This window comes from Talpa occidentalis, unplaced genomic scaffold (genome assembly GCF_014898055.3).
Source record: "Talpa occidentalis isolate TD23 unplaced genomic scaffold, MPIMG_talOcc4v2.1 talOcc4.5, whole genome shotgun sequence".
Lineage (NCBI taxonomy): Eukaryota > Metazoa > Chordata > Mammalia > Eulipotyphla > Talpidae > Talpa > Talpa occidentalis.
In genome coordinates, this window is record NW_023604861.1 from 5,081,804 (window position 1) to 5,104,873 (window position 23,070).

Below are 23,070 nucleotides of genomic sequence, written 5' to 3' on the forward strand. Positions count from 1 at the left end.
AATTGAAGATGGGGTGCTCACAAGAGGTGTCCCTGGGGTAGTGGCTACCCATAAACCATCTCCCCCTGGGAAAGAGTGGTCTAACCATTGTTTTCTGGGTCTTCAAAGTGATATTTCAAGTCCTTGGTGTGGATGAGATTATCCAGAAAATGTCTGTCACCTGCAGAGAAAAATGCCAAGCACTAACGCCTTCAGAAAGTATCAAGGGCCTGCCTTAGGGAGAGACGGCTACGGAGCTGACTTCAAAAAAGTGCTAAGAGGTTTCCTCTGTAAAGTGGGGGACCAAATCCATTTGTATGTTGAGAAACAGTAACGGCTTCCTCTGGGGCTGAGCGGAAGTTGGAGACATCGGGAGAGCAGAATCATCAGTAAGTCAAGGCTTCGGGCATGTATCTGTAGTGCTGAAAAATTCTCCCATCTCATGGACTTTAAACATAAAATGAGAACTTCATTTCCAAAGAAAATACTTTGCTAAGAAATGAGCTAAAAATGTATTTTCTTAATTGTTAATAAATTTCCCTTTGGCTTCTTTCTTACATTCAGGGTCTTTACTCAGCTACCCTGTGGGGCTAAAATTTCTCTCTGGCACTTCTGGAAAAGCTGAGATTGGAAAGGAGGCTGGGTCCAAATAGGGGACCCTGAAATATAGTTTTGGTTTTATTCCCCATGAAGTAGAAAGTTCTGGTCTGCAAATTTTCAGCAGTTCTAGACTGCAGTGTCCACATTTTACCAGTAGGTGCTGACATCTAACAAGACACCTTTGCTTACAACCTCATTTATGGTGAACCCAGAAACTGGATCATTCTGGAAAACTCGATGGTTTGCCATTTAAGGCATCAACCTGCTTCCCACACCCCTTTGCATTTTTTTAAAGATTTATTTATGTATTTATGTATGTATGTATTTATTTATTTATTTGTTTGTTTGTTTATACATACATACATACATATATACAAGCACTGGGTACAGTCAGAAGCGCGGGAGGGTGAGAGAACTCACCAGAGCCAGAGCGGGGAGCAGAACAGGCAAACTGACGAAGTACACTGCTGAGGGGAGCAGCGGGTGCAGGAGAGGTCTGCGCGCCATGTGGGACCCTCGCCCAGTGGCCGGGGATTGAACCGGCGCTGCAGAGGCTGCAGACAGCTTCGCAACCCAGCGCTCAACCGCTCTGCCACCGGGGAGGCCCCACCCCTTTGTATTTTTAAATAGGGATTTCCCTAAACGTCTATAAACATTTATATCTAAAAGCCATGGAGAGAGCTCCCTCTTTTCACCACCTAAAAATACACCCATCTTTTTCTCTTCATCTGTTATCTGCCTCCTCTCAATGTCTGGTCTAGCTGGTCAAGTCCTCTGGGTTCCATCCTCTTACTCACCTTCATGAAGACTATTCAGCAAGTATCAGAGAGGATCATGTCTCCTCTACATCACCTTTAAAGTCACAAATATACAATAAACCACCACTTTAAAACTAACACACAAATACTTTGACCAGCAAAGATCTGATCTTTCCTTTACAGCATAATCCCAAGTAAGGATTTCTTCTGCCTCTACTTCCTCAGCTCCCATTTTCTCCACAACTGATGTTGCAAACCAATTTCCAATTTTGCATTAGAATTCCAATTGGATTTCCAATGTTGCAGTAGAGCTCCAATCACATTTCTATTCTCTCCAGAATAGCAAGATCTTGAGCAAGTCAAGATCGCGGTAAACCCCATGTTGGAAGATCCAGAAGTTTCTCCTCAACAGGCACAACCTGATATTGGTCCTTTGGGTGCTTTGACATCCCCCTCCCCTCCCCCCCCAGCACATTCTCTGCTGGTTTCCATAACAACACTCTGCAGTCAGAATGCCCCTTCTCAGCTTCCTTTTGCTCACTTCTCCTCCTGTGATCTCCATCTTGGGGTGTATTATGAATCTCACACTCAACATTGCATCACAGAGTATACCTCAAATCTTCTCTCATTCCTCCCCATTTCAACAAACAGCACCATCTGCCTCCACATAGGGTTGAAGCCAAAAGCCTGGAATCTTCCTTGATGCTTCCCCCTCTTCCCTTAACTCCCCAATCCAATCCACGGGCAAATCCCATGAGACAGAGTAGGACTCTACAATGTCTCCCAGCTCAGCCCCTTCTTCCCTGGCCCGATGACTGTCCTCTCAAGCCCAGACTTTCCAAACAACCTGGGAAGCCTCTCTTCACTGGACTTTAACTTCCCTGCAAGGCAGAGGAATTTGTTTTCAATCTTGCAAATTATGTCAGCCTGCAGACTGAAATTCTCCAATGAATTCCCATGTCACATAGAATAAAATCCAAATTCTACATCAGCATCTGGCATCTCCCCCAGGCTCCTTTCCACTGCCACTCTTCCAGAACCTCTCTACACACCACGCTTGGTTTCGAACACACATGCCCTCCTGTTCCCTAAACCACCAAGTCACCTAGACTCAGGGCCTTAGTATGTGTAACCCCCTGCCGGGAACGTCCTTCCCCGCAGCTTCCCAAGGCAGGCACCTCTTTGTCCAGGTCTCGGTGAGAGAGCTAGGAACCCCCCCAACTGTAAGCTGCGTCCATCACGCTATCTTTTTCTCCATCTCACTTTCTGCTATCTGAAATTAATCTTTTTATTTCATTTTTACATTGTTATCTGCCTCCCTCCACTAGAATGATGACTCGGTGAGACCAGATAACTTGTCTGGTCCATCCATCGTGGTCTCCCCAGCGCCCGGCACATAGGAAGTGCCTAATAAGTAATAGATCAGTGGTAAACCAGGGATAAATCTACCTGGCTTTGATTCTGAAATTCCTTATAAATCAAAATAACATTATGGAGATAATATTTTTCTCCCATTAATGTTAAAAACCTCACATTCTGGCGGAGGTGCTTGAAACCTCTGATTTAAAATTGTAAAGGTGGGCATGAAGCCTAGAGGATTTATTCTGACAGGGAATCCATACAAGTGTGCGTGAACACATTTGCATATGACCTCCCCCGATGAAATTAAATGGGTTTTTAGGATAGTTAACACTGCTGAGAATCCCTTTGTAGTGAGGGGTGTAGAAAGAATATTAAAAACAGTCTGATTTCATATTTCAAGTTAGGAAGCAAAATTTGGAAATTAAGATAAAATATTCCAATGTAGGTAGGAGCTGGAAAGGTTTAAAAGCTGCAAGAAGGACATGGCCACTAGTGCCCTCCTCTTTTGATGATCCCATTAGCTCTCCAGGCTCCTACAAGGAAGTAAGGAGATGTCACCTCCAGTGGAAGTCATGTCCTTGGTCATTAGGTCATTAGACAGTATCCCCACCAACAGGAGCCCCCTAGGTGCCAGAGCAGCCCCGGTTGCTTGCGTGACCCTCTCTGCCTTGGGTCCCGACCTGATCACATTACATTAGGACTTAGGGGCCCTCGGACCTGATGGAGAGGAGCAAATGCAGAGATCCAGGTGGGGTGCAGACAACGTTTGTGGGGATGCTGAGAGCTGTAAAGAGCAAAGGCCCTGCTGGGCATCATTCAGGTCTCTAGCAAGAAGGGAAAGGAAGCGGGGTCCACTGTAGACCTACCAGGCTGGAGAAACTAGACCTGCAGTGAAAGGGCTGCCCTGTGCCCACACTGTGCAATGACTGTGCAGAGCCCGACGCCACTCCACTGCCCAGCCCTTGGCCTTGAAATTCAGGGGGTGCCTGACTTGGAAGCTTAGCTCTCTCTTCTGTAAATGTGTCTCCGTGGTCCCTCTGTTCTCACTAGGCTGCCGAGAGGATGACATATTAACAGGCCCGTAGTAAGAACTCAACAGAAGACAGCTGCTGTCATTTCAATGCCAGCCTTGAGTGTAAGCCCCCCCAAAATGGCAACCCAGCCTGATCCCTAGTTCTCGATTCTCTGTCTTCCCTTCCTTCCCATAGCTGATGACGCCAGGAGCACCCCAAGCCAACCTTCTGCAGATGAAATCCCCCTCAGAGTTCACTCATCAAGGCGTGGCACGCCACAGCTTCATGACCCTCAGCACAGTGGGCAGGACCGATGGGTGTCTGTATCCCCACCTGCATCTGGCCCTGATTCAGTTGTCTTTGAATGAACTATGATTTTTTTTCAGTAAAAATAGCTATAAAATCAAACATTTTTGCCTACAGCTGCCAGGACACGTAAAGGTAAATGAAACAGTTAGTTACAGAGAAGGACGCATTTCCGCTGTGCAGACATAGGCTGGCCCAGGTGCCGTGTTGCCATGATGCTCAATCTCAGATCCCTTCAAAACCTTTGTAAGGAAACTGGCAAAGTCAAAGAAAAGGTTTTTTCTACAAGGTTATGTTGCAAAGCTGGAGCTATTGAATGGAATTAAGAATATGTAGATTATAATTTGCTGAATGAGGTGATACACTCGCACAGAGTCAGCAGGAAGCTTCCAGAGCCTCTGCGGAGGTGAAACCCCTGTGGAGTCACTACACCCACCTAATTGGAGTTACCATGTTGATTACTTACAGATTGTGGGGGGAGGGGTCAGCCCCATGTCCCAGGTCACCAGGGAGCAGGAAATTGAAAGAAGCGGTAGGCAGCTATTCTTACAAGGTGATGGGTGGAGGGCAGTCATTTTTCTAAGGGCTTATTTTAACAGATTTCCAGGGAAAGCAAAGCAAGAACTTATGATGGGCATCCTGCTCTTCTGTCCTTAAGTGAATGTCCGGGATCTGGGACTAGAAGTGTCTGTGAAATAGTAAGTTAGAAAAAAAAAAAATTGTTTTTCCCAGAAGTTAGTTTTCTCAAAGTTGTTTTTCCCATTAAAAAGGATTAATAATTATTTAGGTATTTCCAGCTGGCTGAACTGAGGCCAGAGACCACGAGCAGAAAAAACACAATTCCTAAAAACAAAACAAAAAACAAAAAAGGACAAAATCCAGCTCCAAAACTTTGAACAGGAACGGAGAATTTTCTGACGCTGTGTTGAGGTGAGTGACATCAGGTGAGGTGAGTGACATTATCAATACAAGAGCAAACTGCCTTAGACGCTCACCCCGATGTGATCAGTTCTCTGTTGATTACAAGTTTTAGAGGCTCAAACCAAATCAACTTGGAAAATAAACAATTTCTTCTTTCCAATACCTGGAAAAGACACGCTTCTACCATGGCTTAACCGTGGCCTCTCACGGCGTCATCAGGACTGGTCCCCTGGCTCCGTTTACCTTGGCATTGGTTTTACTCTCAGACAGGAAATTTCACCAAAGGGTAGCAAAGATGGCGCCCAGCTGTGGGCTGACCCAGTCATCACAGCTATTGACCCTGGAGAGGAGCAAGCTCTCCTTTTCCCCTCCCCAAAGCCTCATCCAGTGTGCCAGGGAGCTCTGCCATTGGCCCTTCTGGGTCTGCATGCCCAAGCACTCTATGCTGGGCAAAGAGGCATCGACCCAACTCAAATCCCAAGAAACAAGTTCACTCTGAAGTTCTGATGGCTGCAGTGGAAAGGAAACACAAGGCAGATAACAGCCAGGATTTCCAAGTCCACCACAGCCCCCAATTTCCAAGACTCCCAGGACCATCCTTAAAGCTCTAGTGCACACTGGTTTCCTCCACACCCTTCCCGTCTCTCCCTGGATCAGCTCATCTCAATGCCCTGCTCCAAGAACACACCTTCTGAGGTGTTTCCCCTCATTTTCCTTTGTTGTTCATTCTCTCCAATTAGCTGAGCTCTTTTTCCTGATGAATCAGGCCCTCTTAACTCAAGGTTATTACTTTAAATCTAGTATGATAAACACTTATACACATATACTTCTAAATTTGGTACTTTTTTACACTGGCTGTATGAAATGTGTGTGTGCGCACCAAGCATGTGCTCCTAATTCTCTATTAAGTGGTATTTTTTTTTTCATTTTGCACAGGAGGAAGCTAATGATCAAAGGGAACAAGGAGCTGGTCTGAAGGACCAGCGATGTCCAGGTCCAAATGCAGAACCAGCTCTGCCTGACACCCATACCTGCTCCCGATACTTCTGTTATGAAATCTACCCAAGAAGCGCTGAATTCATCAACCATGTTGACAAAGATTTATTCCTTCCTAGAATCTCGAACAAAGTATCTGGCACAGGAAGAAGTCACAAAATTGGGTGCCCAGGAGCGTCCCTTCCTGCTCAGAAGGAGTGACTTGGGCGGAGAGTGGCCCGGGAGGGGGTGAATGGACAAGGAATGGACAAGGACTCATTCTTCCCAAGGGCGCGTGCTCAGAGGTCCACTTTGCTGAGGGCTTTTGCGGATGGGAATACAGAGGTGCTAGATCTTCTGAGGGGTCACGGAAGGAGGTGTAAAGGTGTGGGAAGCCTTCCAGCGCATATGCATGGGAAGCTCATTTTAAAGAGTAAAATTCCCCTGCCTTCATGCCATACTTGGTGTGTGGTCAGTCACCATCTGTATCACCGGGCAGAGACCATCGCCCTGTCAACCTGCACGTTGTCAGAGCTGGTCCTTCCTGCTTCACGATGTTGGGGTGACGGAATCATTCATGGCCTGTCCCTGGTTTGCTGCCACCGCAGGAACACGGCCCGCTGAGCTGAGCTGAAGTCAGCGAGAAAGGGCAGCCGGCAGGCCTGATTGTGAGCGTCCAGGACCAGTCGTCTGGGGAGGGGAGGGAGAGCAGAGGGGCCCAGCCTCCTGAACTGGGCATGTCCAGTTCACTGCCCACCACTCTCCTGTGCCTTTGATTCATGACCCCTTGAGCCCTTGAAGTGACAACACGACTAGAAACCAGCAGGCATGCTTGAGAAATACAAGTGTTTGTGATACTCTGTTTATGTCGTGTTGGCAAATGAAATGAAAAGGGCTGCAATTGTTAAAAATGTGTTACACTCAGAAAAGAGAATTGAAAGCTTCCTTCCTTCCTTTCTAATACAGCGAGGACGCCTTACTACTGCTGGGCTCAAGTCTTCCTCCCCACCTAGATCTTGGGGTGCTACAGGGCTAGGCTTCCTGCAGACACAACAGTATCCACTCAGCATGAGGATTTCATGACCTAAAAAAAGTATGTTTTGTGTGATGTCTATTATTATTAAGTTTGTGAGAAAGCAACTCTTGAAAACTAATGTAAGAAAATAACTACAACTATGTCCATAAAAATTATCTTGAAAGTCTTCATTTGCTAAGGAAGGAAGTGACTTCTTACAACTTTGTTTTAAATACAAATGCTTGCTAAGAATCTCTTCATCCATATTAGATAATGATAGCTACGAATGTCAGGAGATTCCGCATAATTTTAAAACTGATACTTTATCGATGTTCAGAATGAAATAATGAAAAATGGGAGATGATAGACACAGACACAGATGCTTAAAGAGAGACTTTTTCCCAGCATAAAAAGCTGATGTGCCCGTGACTGTGTACAGAGGTGACATAAAATACCAATTCAGGAAAAAGGATGATAAAAACTTTTTTTAAAGCATTTTGTCAGATACCTCCTAGAACCACTAAATTGCCTTCCTATTCTCAATAACATGAGTCAAAGGCCTCAAAGCCAGTATAAAAAATGTGAAACAATCCATCTCAAAAGCAGCACCTGATAGGAGAAAACAGGATTTCCAAATCAATTTGTCATGATCCAATATGGATTAAACAGTTTATTTGTTTTGACATTTCTTATTTGCTAAATGCCAGTATGCCAGAGTAATCTCCTGTGATACATACACAGACCAAAACATTTATTATTATTTATTTAGGGGATTTATAACCCCATTCCCCCCAGAGAAGCCATTTGAAAACAGAAATATTTTTAAAGCGGAACTGCAGGTGGTTTCACCCGATAATACTTCAATCTCCTCATGTCACAGCTGTAACAGGAACCTACTCGACCATCTTGGACAAGGCAGAAAAGACCTTTCAGATTTATGAAGTGAACACAACCACCCAGGAGCAAATGAGAACATCCACCCCGATAGGAAGTGATAGATGGTCAAGCATGTTCTGGAAACTTCCTAGCCCAATATATTTTCATCTCTTCCTATTGGTCTGACTCTGGAATTGAGAAGGAAGAGAGACTTGGAGACTCTTAATAAGCACTTGAGATAGAGATGATTAAACCTTCAAGAGATAGGATGGTTAGTGGATTTAACCGAAAGCTATGTGAGGTTGACTCCCAATACTTCATTTTTGTGCTATTTGATGGTCAGCAAGTGACACAACCTCTCTGCACTTTGTTTTCTGCATCTATAAGGCAAAGATGCCTTCTCACTGGGTGCTGGCGAAGTTCAAACTGAATGATAGAAATGAAGCACCTGGCACAGTGCTTGCTTGGCCCGCAGAGCTCCATAAACACTTGGCCCCTCACCTGGTGCTCCCCCATTCTGCTGGGCTCTCACCTGGTGCTCCCCCACTCTGTTGGGCTCTCACCTGGTGCTCCCCCACTCTGCTGGGCTCTGGTCTGGTGAGTTCACAAGGTGGGGGCAGGGGAGGAGGAGAATGGAAACAAGAAGCAGCCACTGGACACCTTTCCAATGGGTGCAGACTCAGTTACTTGAAGTCACCCCCAGGAGCTGCATTCACCAAAATGTCCTCCCTGCCCATTTTCGGGGAGCTTGGACAAACAGTCAAAGATGAGAAAGAGAAGAGGTGGAATCAGAGCAAAAGACTAAATCGGTGTAGAGATTTCACCTTGGTAACTGATGTCTTCCCAGGAGAATCAGGATGCCATCACCCAACGGGCAGTCCTGGCCCCCAAACCCTGCTGTCCAGGGATGACCCCTGCACACAGCTGCTGCCCTGTCCCTCCTGCGAGTGTGTGTTCCTTCTGGAACATTCTGTGTGTCCATTCTTTGTTGAGTATATCGGCTTAGGTGCACCTTAGAATGGCTGTGTCTAGTTTGACAGTGAAAGAATGGACAAAAACACCCAGCTGGCGTGCTTGTGACTATAAAAACAAAGGGGGAGGGTGGAGGGACAAATTCTAAAATCTGTGTTTTGGGGTGCATAAATGGGAAACTAAGTGCCTTAGATACAGAACCAGAGCTAGGCTGTGCACGTGTGTGCATGAGCACACACACACACACACACAAACGCAGGAGGCTTGGAGGTTGTTGGTCTTTCTGGTTGTAATATCTAAACTCTTAATTTTAAGTAGGGGGGGCAGGTGGGGTGGGGTCAAAGGGCATAAGGGTATAAGGAGGGGGAAAATGCATGCACACTTATATTAGTGTGCACAGTTTACCTTGCTATTTACCATGAACTAAAAAAGCTCAACCCCAGCATACATTTACGCAGGATGAAGAAGAAAGCATGGCCCTTTGAGGACGTGTCAGGTAGCAGCAGGACAGGGTAAGTAAACGCAGCAACACAGCATGGCTTACACTGTTCAGATCCAAGCCCACTGGAGTGTCCCCCAGTGTCAGATGCTAACAACCACCTGTGCTGGATCCACTACAGCAAGGAAGGGCTCCTTTAGGGCAAAGAGTGACATGGGTCAAAGTTCTTTTCTCAATAGAAAAAAATTTTAAGAAATTCCTTCTGTATCGACCTGCAACCTGCAAAATGGACAATAAGTGGGTTTCACCTCATTCCATGCTTGGAAAATTTGGACTTGGAAAGTAAGTGGTGGATAAAATGCATAAAAGATCCGAAATGATACCTATCTGTATGAATTCTAAAGAAACCTATTGGCCAAATAATTCCAATCTGCCTCGTTGATGGATTCACGGCAGAAAGCAAAAACTGACAAATGAAATTGGAGGAGTAGCTATAAAATCAGAAAGATTCAGACAGAGGACCTAAAGGAGGACTAAAAAGAGTGAACCAGGCATGGAGGGCAGGGAGCAGAGAGAATCCTAACCTGGCATGAGATTCAAGCCTGGCGAGGTCTGGGGTACCCATGAAGGGGGTGAGCTAAACTGAAGGTCGCTGGCTGTATTGGGCCCCCACAGAGATACAGCTCAGCAACCAGGAGCAGTGGCTTCTGCTGGTGGAGGCCAGCACTGCCTCTTCTGCCCCAGGGCCTGCTCTCACTGCAACCTCATGGTCCTGGATCACTACAGGGCTTAGAAAGAGTCCAGTGTTCTTCTTCTGTGATGCGAAGCTCACTCTCCCCCACAAAGGCTCATATATGGGGAATCCCCAGAGCACAGACAGGGAGACCAAATGGCAGACAGGGAGAGGAACAGTGAATGCCCACAGCTGAAATGTCCCTGTTCATGCCACTTCCATGGCCTCCAGACACACCCCAGTCTCATAAAGCCCTCTTCACCGCATCCCCAAACTCCAGGAGTTTGCACAATTCCAGGGCTTCTGTGGAATCACAAACAGCTTCCTCAGCCAGATCCCCAAGATGGTCTCTTTGGGATCTGAGGAAATCTCCAATCAGGCCCGGCAGACTCCTTCCAGAGTGGGAGGAAATGTCTTCAACCATAGAGCCGTCTTGCAGTAAAACATTCCCAAGGAAACTGCAAAACTCAATATATCCCAAGGAAACCTCATTTAGAAGAGCGCCCCGAAGCAGTCCCCTTGGCCATGTTGCTGACCTGTGTCCCCATCATGGACACTCTGGCCTAGAGACTGTTGAAACCTGGCACACCCTTGTGGCCAGGACCCAGTATTCTGCAGAGGCCCTGGTGTCTGCATGTGCCTGGCCTCATCCCCCAGCACCTCTTAAATTTTGGTGTAGCCAAGTTTTAGCACCAGAAGAAATTATGGCTTAAAAAATTGTGCTGTGGTTTAAAAAATGAATCCCAACAAAGATTTAACTGGCTTCAAATCCTAACACAATCACTCACTCAGTGTGTGATATTTAGCAGCGAGAATCTCTCTGAATCCAGTTTTCTCACCTGTAAAGTTAGGGTGCTATTTGTCTCCACCTCATAAGGTTTCGGAGAGGATTAAGAATAATACCTAGAACAGTACTTAAGTGGCTTCTGACATAGCTGATGGCTTGATCCTGCTATCAACCTTCTTTGTTAGAAGAAAAAATGAAGCTTAAGAAGTTTTAAGTAATTTGTCTAAGACTCTTATGTGGAAGAGTGATTTTTTTAAATTCACTTCCAGTGGGAACTCTCGATGGCACAGCATGTCGAGCACAGCACTGTGAAGCTGACCACAGCCTCTGTAGCACGAGTTCGATTCCCAGCCAGCCAGGGAGATCCCCACATGGCACGGCAGACCTCTCCTGTCTCGCCCCCTGCTCCCCTCAGCAGTGTACTTTGGTCCTTCTGCCTGTTCTGCTCCCCACTCTGTCTCTGGTGAATCCTCTCACCCTCCCATGCCTCTGGCCTGTACCCCAGTTCTTGCATAAATAAATAAATCTTTAAAAAAAATTCACTTCCAGTGATTTGCAAGGGACGCTGATGAACGCTGGGGACATGAAAACTTAGAGTAGTGGGTGTCACGGGCATGGAATCCAGTCTGGGTGGATTGGTCTTGATTTCTAGGGTAAGGCAGCATTTGTGTAGCCATTCCTATGTGCAGTAATTCCAAATTTCTCCCACTGAAACAGACATGGAAAATTTTAACAGCACAATAATCCAGGAAACAGAGGATAATAGCAAATCACTTGTGGAGTTTGAGCAGGAATTCTAGGGGGCGAGACCGGAAGGCAATGAGCCAGCCCCCAAAGTGCTGCCCCAGATCAGAGCTGCTAAGATGATGGCTGGAAGATGCCAAACCCCATGCCCACTGCCTGCTTCCTGGCACCAGCCTGGACTCAGAGGCTTGAAAACCTTTCAAAAAAACAAAGTGCACCCATCCCCACCCACCTTGCTTCACCCTACCGCACAGTGTTTCAGAGGTTGTTCTGTTCTCCATGAGGTCGCCACTGCCCCACAATATCCTCCAAACCAGAACATGCGTGTTTAGGAAGATTTCTAAAAGACCTAGAACTTCAGATCCCTAATAACCAAACAGCATTGTGGAAATCAAAAAAGTCCACCCAAATGAGCACATGCACAGCTATGGATTCAGAGCCTGTTGTGAGGATAGCCTCCACGCCCCACCCACCCCCACTCCCGCCCCGCTTGCCTGTGGCAGCGACTCACCAGCAGAAGGGGACATCGGCCAGGTCTGCCTGCTGGGAGGCTGTTGGCCTGGAGGCTGGAGGTGGCTCACTGGGAGGGGACGTCCTTTGTGAGTGGCCGGGGATTCTCTGGAGTGACCTGGGTGGAAGCAGGAGTGACAATGAACAAAGCGTCGGGTATTCTGGCGACCCCGTCAGTGGGAGGTGGAGGTGATGGTTAGGGTGTTAGTGTTTGACTTCCTGGACTGGTTGCTGGAGACAGCGGTGGGATTCCGCTTCGGGCTGACTTTACAGAGAGGCTGGCTTCCTGGGCCAGCTCGTATACATAATGGTTTCCTGGGGCGGTTGCTGTACTTTCTGGCCATTGCTTTTTTATATTTTCAGGCTCTCCAATTTATTACATTTTGGGGTATGCTTGCGAAAGCAGAGACAGGAAATGCTGGTGCTAGACTGCGCCGAAAACTTTAATATTTCACATACACTTCTGCTTAGAAAAGAATCCTGGGCTGCTCAGGGAACTTGGGAATAGTTTCTCACCCCTCAGGCAAAGTATTTAAGACAAGGGTGGAGGAGTTCATCTAGCCTAGAAGAATCCTACTGGATAAATCCCACTTTCAAGATCCAAGGCCTGATTTAGGTCTGAGGTAGTTTCCAGTAAGCTCCTCTGTGTGTGCAGAGAACAGTCTGAGGAAGACTCTAGGTTCCATCTGTGCGCAGAGACCCCTGGACCCACCCTCTTCAATCAAACAAGAAACAAGAAATCCTTTTGCTTAAGAATGGTTTTCCACAGCATAGAACAGGGACTATCCACTGACTTGAAGTCTCCAGGGAATCACCTCCCTTCCAACAGTTCAACCCAAGTTAAAGAAGAACTGTAAGAAAAATATTGTCCTTTTCTCAAAGATATGCAAGAAATCATAGATTCCCTTGGGGGGAAAAAAAGTAATCTAGAATGTGTTGCCTGAAAACATTCAAGGTAAAGCACCAAATACAAAAGCTTGAGATTAAATTTGAGATAAAGTCTGAGACCTCCCTAAAACCAAAAAAAGTAAAATTAAAACACAAAGGTGGGTGTCTTTACAGAAAAAAATATATATATTTCTAGTTCCTAGTCTAGGACAAACTGAAAAAGCCCCCACAGAATGCAAAGGAAAAGAGAGAGATTAGGAGTAGGTGATAAAATGGAGGGGGAACTAACAAAATTCCAGAAGAAAGGGGAGATGGGTCCACAGAACTGGACAAGAAATCAGAGGCTGGCACTTACACGTGGAAGGAAAGATTTTTTCAGACATGCAAGGAAGTTAAAATTGTTTTCATGGAGATTTCCTGAAAAACATACTGCAGAGTATGTTACAAGGCAAACCCTGATATAAAATGGGGGTGCCTGACTGTGGGTGTTCACCCGCGCGCTTAAAGGGGACTTACGGATGCTAAACTGCAGACACACACAAAAGGTTGATAAAAGATTTATTTACAAGGGAAGGGGAAAATGGGGAAATGAATAACTCAGGGAGAAAAAGAGGGAGAGAAATTTGTAAACGCGTCCTACCCGCTCCTCTGACCTGGAATCCCAATGACTCGCCGAGCTGGTGAAAAGCCTAGCACAACTCGTGGCCAAGCCAGCCACCCCCGGCCACATGGCCAGTTAAATACCCAATGAGAGCCTAGTTGCTTAACTCCACCCTCAGGGCCTTGCAACCTTCCCTTTGGGGATCAAGGGATTTGTAGTTCCCAGTGTCGTGGGGGTGGAGTCCACAAAGCCTGTATGGAGTTTGCTCAGGACGTCCTTTCTCTCTATCAATTAGAGTTCAGGTGACTTAGAATTTCATCAAAATTAATGGGCCAAAAATATTCAGGACAGCATAAAGAAAAACCTGAGTGAATGCTGAAGCAATTAAACAAGTGGCTGCATGTCTAAGTCTTGATGTGTAAATGAGGTAAATGAATATAAAATCTTACAAGACTGGGAAAAATGTAAAAAACCCTGGAGTTTGCTAATAATGTTGTGCACCAATGAAATTCAGATTTATTAACAAAATCGTAAATGTGAACGTTTGCTAAATGTATGTTTAGTTTAGCTAAGCTGGGGCAGAGAAAGAGGCTATACCATTGTCCATTGATAATTAGAAATATTTAGATTAGATTATGTTTTTGGAAAACTTAAAAGCTAGTCATCACTGGAATTAAACAGGAAGCACACCTGTTTTCCAAGTCATTACAGAACAAAAAAGGAAGACTCAATCTGCAAAGAATAAAAATAACTAATGCTTATTTAACTCTAGGCCAGGTGCTATCAATGTTTGTGTTCTTTTTCTTTTTTTTTTTAATAGTTAGTTCTTACAACCATCCTGTGAAGTCGTTCTATTATTTTTCCCATTTTTAAGAAATTAACTTAATTTTGTCACTGAAGATCAGATTCAGTAATCTATTCAATGACACTCTCTAGTTGGTATCAGACTTGGCATTTTAATTCAGAATGCTGGACTTCAGAGCTAATGTCCACAATTAGAGTCTATTGCCCCTGTTTATCAAGAGCATATAACACGCCAAGACACATGCCTTTATTTCATTTACCCTTTCACTATCTGTACTAGATAAGATAGAAAAGCCAAAAACAGAATTAACCCAATGTATTCATTTACAGGTGACTTAAAAAATCTTATATTGAAGTACAAAGACCTGTGTATTTCATATTTAACTTATTAAACTTTTTCTGCATTACTTTTACTTGGGACTTAAAACTGAAGGATGCAAACAAGAAAAGTAAAAGTAAACAATTAAAGCAAATAATTTAAAAGATAGCAAGGTATGAGGGAAACAGCAAGAAAACCTAGGAGACAAGATTAATAATAAAACAACACTCAATATGAAACATATTAAATGTGTGCGTGAGACTCATCATGTCACAGACCTACCAAAATGGTGGGAGTCTGGAGACCCTCTAGGAGAAAGAATTCACTAGGGTTTCGAGTGAACCAGACAGCACTCTATTAATCAGGATTTATTGGGTTTGTCTAGCATGGAACCTATGGTCAGTCTGGTAGGCCAAACTGTTTGAATAGGGTAAAAGGCAGAACTGCTAGTCTGTGATTTAGCCCACCTGTTTAAACAGGATGCCGGGGCAATTTAGCCTGAGATCCAATTTAGTTATTTAAACAAGATGCTTGGACAGTTTGCCTCTTGCTGGCTCACAAATTTTCCTAGACTATCTCAGTCACACTGTGTTAACCATATACATTTAATCTATTATTAAGACAATCAATGGATATATACTACAGATATTAAATCAATTATATTTCAGATTACCTTATTGTAAAACTTTAATATAAATTGATTTTTTCATGTAATTCAAGAAATTCTTCAACCTTAAACCAATGTTTCAAAGACAGTGACAGACAAAAAAAAGAAAAACTTCAAAATAAAACTAAAAAAGCCACCAAAGAAACATCTGAATCTTTAGAATGCTATCCTATATTAAAAAGAAATATAGTAATACAATTTAGTTAAGAAAGATATTAAAAATATGTTTACCAGATGCAATTAATTTGTGAATAGAAAAGAATTTATAAACGATTGCAGGGGGGAAATTAGCATATTTTAATACAAAGTTTGGTTCTTAGGAAATAAGTTAAATAGAAATGCCAAGTGACGGGGGAATCAAAAACAATAAAGATAAGTTAAAATAAATATAGAATACTTGTATAATTTCATGTTAATGATTTGATTTTCTGTTTCAAGGAAAGGAAGTCATGGTGCAGGAACATAAAATAGCCAAACAACTAAAAAGAAATAGAAAGTATGATTATATCTATAAACAAAGGATATACGGGGAAAAGACCACTTCCAAATATGATTCCAGGCACTTGGTGAATTATTTCAACCTTCACCATATTAAGTCATTCAAGGTATTTATATGCCTTTTCAACACCTAGGGAAAAAGGTAATCTAAGCAATTTATCTTATGAATCAACCCTACTCCTCATAACCCAAGTTTGATAGTGAACAAAGCAGAAATTAGTGAGCAATCGCATGTATTTCTATATGTACATGTAAAAGCCCTAATTGAAATACTAGCAAATTTAAAACCCACTTGTAGGGGCAGGACAGGAAGGTCACGGAGCAGGTTTTCTGATCCAGCAGACTGGGTAAAGGAGGAATCAGAATCCTCAGTGGCTTTTGCAGGCTTTTTATTTAGATTTACCTGGCATATGGCAGGCAGGGGTGCTGGGGGGCCAGGAGGCTGGCAGGCCTCCCCGCCCCCAGCAAGTCTTCACTCCACCTGGGCTCTCCAGCCTTCTCTCATATTCTCTCTGCTTCTCTGCTCTCCTGCTTCCGTTCGTTCTTGGCTTCTGCTGGCGTCCCCGTGACGCCGCCCTTATAAACTCAGTCTCTCAGCCCAGGCGTACCCACATCAGGTGCCCACCATCAGACATGCCTTCAGGACCACAGGGCTCCCTCATCTATCCTAATGGCGGGAGGGCAGGAAAGCCTGATACTTTTTCCTTACCCTACACCACTAAAAAGAAAAACAAATGCTTGGATGCTTCAATAGTAAGAATTTCACACTGAAATACATTATTAGCTCAAATAAGAAAAACCTTGCAGTTGCCTTGATTTTTGGTTAAAAACAGATAGTTCATAAAGTTCAATCATCTTTTGTATTTTATGGGCTTGTAAACATCTAAAAATGAAGACGGGAGGTAAAGAAACAATCTCATACCAAAAGCCATTGCCATTATTAAGTCAACAAGTTAAATCATCTATCATTCTCTTCCAGCGTTGTTCTGGATGCTGCAATGAAACTAAAAACAGATGACAACAATTAGGAAGAGACTAATCGTATCTTCACTAGTGATTGATGTGGCTATTTATCTTGAAAATCTACATAAATAAGCCTCCACTCTAGGAAAATTCAGCAAAATCTGTACACACAAGAGAAATACACAAATATCAATAGTTTATTCAATACACCCCTAATAACCTAGTGGTAAAATTTGTAGTTTTTACAAAATTATTGAAAATGGTTTATATATCTTTTCTAGGTACTTTATTCGCAAAACATCTTTTTTCTATCTTAAGCTATAAACAGTGTAAAAGAAAGTCTGGACAGTTCATCAGATGCACCCATGTCCCTGGAGGGCAAAAGACTCATTCCTTTCAACTCAACATGTAAGTTACATGTGATTCCAACAAAAAATAAAAAAAAAATTTGAAAAAAATACAAATTGGTGATTGCTAAAGAAGTATTTTATAAACAACACATATGCAGAAAAATAGGAGTGTTAGGATAATACACTATCAACTAAGATATTTTCAACTTTAGCCAAGTGCATGCAAACACATATGACAAGTCACAAATACAGTTAAAAAAAAATATCAAGATTCCCGATAGGCAAGTAGAAAACACACATAACTAGAAATTGAGAAAAGAGAAGATTCAAATGGCTAAATATTTGGGGGGAGAAATGCATTATGGCCAGTGATTAAAAGAAGTGTTTTTTCAACTACAAAGTGCTATTCAAACCTATTCAATTTGCAAATAGAATGCTGGTAATAGTGATAGATTTCATTGAAGTGGAAATGTAATCACTTTCTGGACCGACCGTGATTTGGAAAGGTGGAGGTGAGTAGGAGCAGGAGAGAGAGAGAGAGAGGAAGAAATACAGAAAATACTTGTAGAAAATCTGGGTAATTAGATTCTGTGATGTTTTCTTTTTTTTTTTTTTTTTTAAGATTTATTTATTTATTTATTTATTTATGCAAGCACTGGGTACAGTCAGAAGCGCGGGAGGGTGAGAGAATTCACCAGAGCCAGAGCGGGGAGCAGAGCAGGCAGAAGGACCGAAGGACACCGCTGAGGGGAGCAGCGGGCGGCAGGAGAGGTCTGCGCGCCATGTGGGACCCTCCTCCGGTGGCCGGGGAGCAGCCGGGGATCGAACCGGCATTGCAGAGGCTGTGGGCAGCTTCGCAACCCAGCGCTCAACCGCTGCGCCACCGGGGAGGCCCTGATGTTTTCTTTTTTAAACTTTTCTGTGCTTCTCAAATTTCCTACCGTGCACAGTTACTAATATAAATGAGCATGCAATTGTATAAATATTACTTGAAAATCACCTAAAAATAGAATGAGAGGTGGAAATAGATGATCTTTAAGTGGCTTTATTGCTGAAATAATGTGGCCATTCAGTTTTCCACCGTGGCTAAGCACAGCCATGTGCATTTAAACTGCCTTTCAGACCACTGATCCCCGCCCATGGCTCTGAAATCTCTGTATCTCAGTCAAGCTTGATGACACATTTTCTTTCGCTTGTTTCAGTAGACTATGAGCAAAATTCTCCTGCTTATTCTAAATTATATTAAGATGTAAAAAATTGGAAATAATTGATTGCTTAGGACTTATTTGAAAAATTCTACAAATGACTTAGATTCTTCAATTAAGAAAGCAAGACTTACAAGTTCTTTCACAAGCAAGCTTGAAATATCCAAAGTTTTGTCTGTAGTCCAACTATATAGTAGAATGATGAACAGAGGAAGACCCCTATCATTGGAGATTTGTTTTAAAGTTGGGGAGTAACGTTTATGATTTTGTTAGATTTGAGAAAGATTTGTATCATTTGGGTTTAAAAGGAGAAGAAAATGCTAAGATGTTTTCCGTTCAATTGTTGAGGTGGCACAAATTAATCTTTTATTCATCAGTTCACATCTATCATCACAGAGCACAATCATTGACTTTGTCTCTTGAGAAAGAATAAATCAGTTTGTTGTCATTACATGTGGTTGTCAATAAAATTTTAAGAGAAGTAAGCAGAGGATCTGCTTGAAAACAGTCGGGTTGAATTGTGGCCTCTGAACAGGCTTTCAAAGGTCTAATAACCAAATTAATTGACTCAACTATCTGCTTCTCAGTGCCTGGATACACATTGGGCATAAAATCTAAGCTGCGATTGAGGGGTTTACACTTCCTCTCAAACCCACTACTATCCATACTTTCTTATTTGAGAGTTTAAAACTGGTAACTTCTTCATTTTTCTCAAATTCACTATTCTCCAGGAATCTAAAGGGAATACCTGCAAATGTGCTTACTTAGTCCCAGAAAAGACAAGATAGCTTTGGGGAGAGTGTGCCTTAGAATAGCAACTTCATTATTTCCATCTACTGTCAAGATCATCTTTTACTACAGAGACAAATTCCCGATCTAATTAATCATTACCCTGAATTTCAATTCCTAAAAAATTAAGGAATTGTGTAGTTTCCCATGTATAAAACTGAAGCTAAACATATTTCATTGATGTGATCAAATACTCCTGCTCTCTTATAGCTACTCCCCACAATAAACAGCTTACCTCAGCCACAAGTTTGAGTCAGTCAAAATATTGTGAGCCATTCATTGTCAAAATAATTTGATTAATCGCTTTAGATTTTAAAACTCCATTCTTAGTCAAATCCTTTTCTTCAATTTTTTCCCACCATATGTGATCTTACCTTATTCCACATGAATGAGGATGTCTGTGATCTGTCATAATTGATACTATTTTTTTTCAGGCCAAACAGATGCTTTGAAACCAGGACCATAGTTAACACAGCCTTTCTCCAACACCTTTATGATTTCTTATCTAACTCACACTTTTTATGCCTTAATACATTTTTGGCTCATCTTAACTACTCACTTTTGATTTCGATATTTATAAACCCTGAGACAAGCATTTCCTGCAATGCATCAGTTCACCTAGGACTTCCATACACACTGAGCATATGGCATGTACCAAGCTCCATGCTGGCCAGACCAGTGGGGACTAGCAGGTGAGGGGCTTGAAGAACTTCCTGGATGATACAGGCCACTTCTCACCCCACTGTCCGTGCATCCACACCCCACCCCAGCCATTCCCATGTCTTGATCTTGAGCAACTAACTCTGACCTGAGGATACACACAATTGGCTTGAGTTTCCTGCCATCATTGTTCAGATAATTTCAGTATCTCATAACTGAATGTGGTTGTGGCTCCATATATACACTTTGGGTTTTAATATATAAGTTCTCTAGTTTCTCAAAACCACCGTGCAATTGCTGATATTGCAAACCAAAATCTTCAATTTAGAGACTGACCTGCAGGATTCAGGTTGGAAAATAATTTCTATGCATCTTTAATCCTAACCCATTCAATTAATAACTTCTTGAGACATCCTGTGCTCACAACTCGTCAATAAGGTATGAGCCTTGAGAAAGCAATAAAATTGCTTAGAGAAGCAAGTTTACAGTACTAGAACCAATAAGCTTCACCATCTTTTCCACCTCTTGATTTGGCCAACATTGATTTTAACTCATCAAACTGGAAAAAGGAAATGTTAAGAAACTACACAAGCTAAAATAGGATGAAAACAGAGCAGAGTATGGCCGTTGGATAGGGACTCTGGGAAAACACCCACCGCATAAATGGGCTTTCTTAGGGCCTAGTATTTCAGAATAAGCTTGTGACTTAGACCCGCTAGGTGTTCTGATACATCCAGTTTATAATTCAGAATTTATAATGGCTTAATGAGACCTAAAATGCAAATAACAGTGTCTGCAGCAAGAAATAGTTTACCTCTCACTCATGTAGACAAATAGCGAGGGCTCCACAACCCCTAGGAGCTGGGCCACCCTCCCCAGGCAGCAGAAATCCAGTGGATCAAGATGGCTGCCCTCCTCACCAGCACTGTGTCCAGAAGAAAGAGCAAGAAGGGACCCAGGTTTCAGGAGCCTTCGTGCAAGAGATGCCCCTACCGCTTCCACTTACATCTCTTTAGTCAAACTTAATCATATGACCATGCCAGCTGTGAAAGATATTGGGGGATTTCATTTTTATACTGGGAAAATTTGTGCTCACATTTGGAAGAAGGAAGACTGGATACTGAGGGAAAATACAGCACAAGTTCAATCTCCAGGCAGGGAGCAACCCACATGGCGCAGCAGACCTCTCCTGACTCGCCCACTGCTCCCTCCAGCAGTGTACTATGGTCAGTCTGCCTGTTCTGTTCCCCACTCTGTCTCTGTTGAATACTCTCAGCCCACCCTTCCCCACACCACTGGCCTGCACCGCCATTCTTGTATGCATAAATAAATAAATCTTTTTAAAAAATGAATAAAAAAGAAAAGAAAATGTATATTAAAGTTCATGAAAACTGATAACTTCAATTTAAGTAATGTTTTGGTAAACATATGAAAATGCTCATCTCTCCCCTGTACTAGCACACGACTTGGAGAGTTAGTCTTCCTGTCGCTGCTATTATTTGCTTTGTTATCTTTTCATAATTCCATTGCCCAGCACACACCTGAGATAATTAATCCAGAATCTGAAGGGGGCAGAAAAGGGAAGTAGAACCCTGGTCTCTGTATCTTTTAAAAGCACCTTCTAAAGCATCAGACCATCCATAGTAACTGCTAATGAAGTCTTAGAAGATAAGCATTAAACAGTGCAGTGCTGATGCTTTTAATTGCACTCAAGAGTAAAGTGCAATTAAGAAAGTCTGCAATGTGATTGATCTCTCTGTATATGGAAGACTTTTGCACTAAATAAAGTCACTGAGGTGAATTAAACACATTTCTGACTTTCCTTTAAGACCAGACACCTTTTTTTTTTTCCCTTCCAGGTTAATTATATAAAGCAATTGCAATGATATAAGACGTAGCAATGAAATTTGTTTTAAGTGCAGGAGGAGGAGACTACGACACTCAACATAATAGAAAACAGAAGATTTAGTTGAGAACCTTTCATGTCTTCACAAAAACTCTTTCTGTTCTACCTGTTGGCACAGGTGGCTGAGCAAGGAATCCCATGGGTCGCCACTGCCCTGGAAACTGGTCAGACTTTTGGCCATGCCAGCGTCCCTAAGTGAAGGGGTAGGGCCAGAGGGATAAAGCCTTTCCTCTAAGTGGTAACAGAGGGCAAAGCCCTATGATGGGGCATGACAAATCACGATTCTGAGCCTGGATCTGATTCTAAACCCTCGGTTACCCATACGACTTCTAAAAACTCTCCCTGATTTGACCAGCGGGGTCCACACCCCCTTCTAGCTCCTAAGTTTCTACCCAGCAGTTCTTCTATTTGGAGAGAAAATTACTAATTCAGATTTCCTGTCCAAATAATTGCATCGTCCTTCCCAGACCACAGGTCGCACAGAATAGCAGCAAAGCCTGGAGGGGAAATCTTCCAGTTGAGCCTCTCCCAGGCCCCCTGACAGTTCCAGTGCATTAAGGGAAGGGGACGGGGTTAGAGTGCTCTCAGGCTCCGTGGCCAGGATACAAAAAACACCTGGAACAGCCCCGCCTGCGTGGTCTCCGGGGAGGGCCACTGCTGAAAACTTTTGAGACTTTCCAAGAGGCATGTGTAGGTCAGAGCGGGTATAGCTCTCTGAGGTCCAAAGAGCAAAGCCAACCTCTGGGCGGGTGGGGCAGTGCTGGGGTTCCCAGGCAACACATCTCATGGGGATTCAGACCCCAAGGATCAGCGTGGAAAGCAGGTCTGGAACCCAGGACGCTTGTGGGTGTGAGTCCGACTGGCTATGCCTGTGTTTCCAGAATGAGGACCCAGGGATCCGGGTGGGACCCTCAGACACAGCCTTGAGGATTGGGGGCGCCCTGGGAGGCTTCCCGGAGCGGTGGTCCGGTGATGGACTCTGGGGAGACGCAGCCTGAGGTGATGGGAAAGAGGCTGAGAGCCTTGGGGAGCACATGTTGGGAGGCAGAACACCAAAGTGACTCCCCCCAGATTGCACAACAAATATTCCTCCTAGGGCTCACCAGGGACCCGTTTTTCTCAGCACAGCCATCTGCCCTGCCGGAAAGTCATTCTCACGTCCTCCACAGCATGAGCTGTGGGTGCAGGTGTGGGAAACAGGGTGCTGTGGGCAGCAGCCCCTGGAGAAGCCGCCCCCTCCTGGATAAGAGCCACCGCAAAGCCGGTGCCGGGCCGGGCCTCCCTCTTGCAGCGGGATGACTACGGCGTCGGGGAAGGGAGGAGCCATCTCAGAGCCACCAGACCATCCTGGATTTCGTGCCCCGAGGAGGCCTGAAGGCCCACGACCGCAGCGCCAACATCCCATGGCGCGCGAGCCCTCGGGGCGCGCA

General features: G+C 43.9%; 1 long non-coding RNA gene across 1 annotated transcript in view; it reads right to left on the bottom strand.

Moving 5' to 3' along the window:
- LOC129146947 (uncharacterized) overlaps positions 1-13,555 on the bottom strand; it is a 116,438-nt gene extending 102,883 nt beyond the window's left edge. The window contains exons 1-2 of the long non-coding RNA XR_008554351.1: positions 13,519-13,555; positions 11,992-12,108 (exon numbers count right to left, since the gene is read on the bottom strand). This is a non-coding gene — a long non-coding RNA (uncharacterized LOC129146947). The remainder of the gene's footprint in view (positions 1-11,991; positions 12,109-13,518) is intronic.
- Between the last annotated feature and the right edge of the window lie 9,515 nt (positions 13,556-23,070).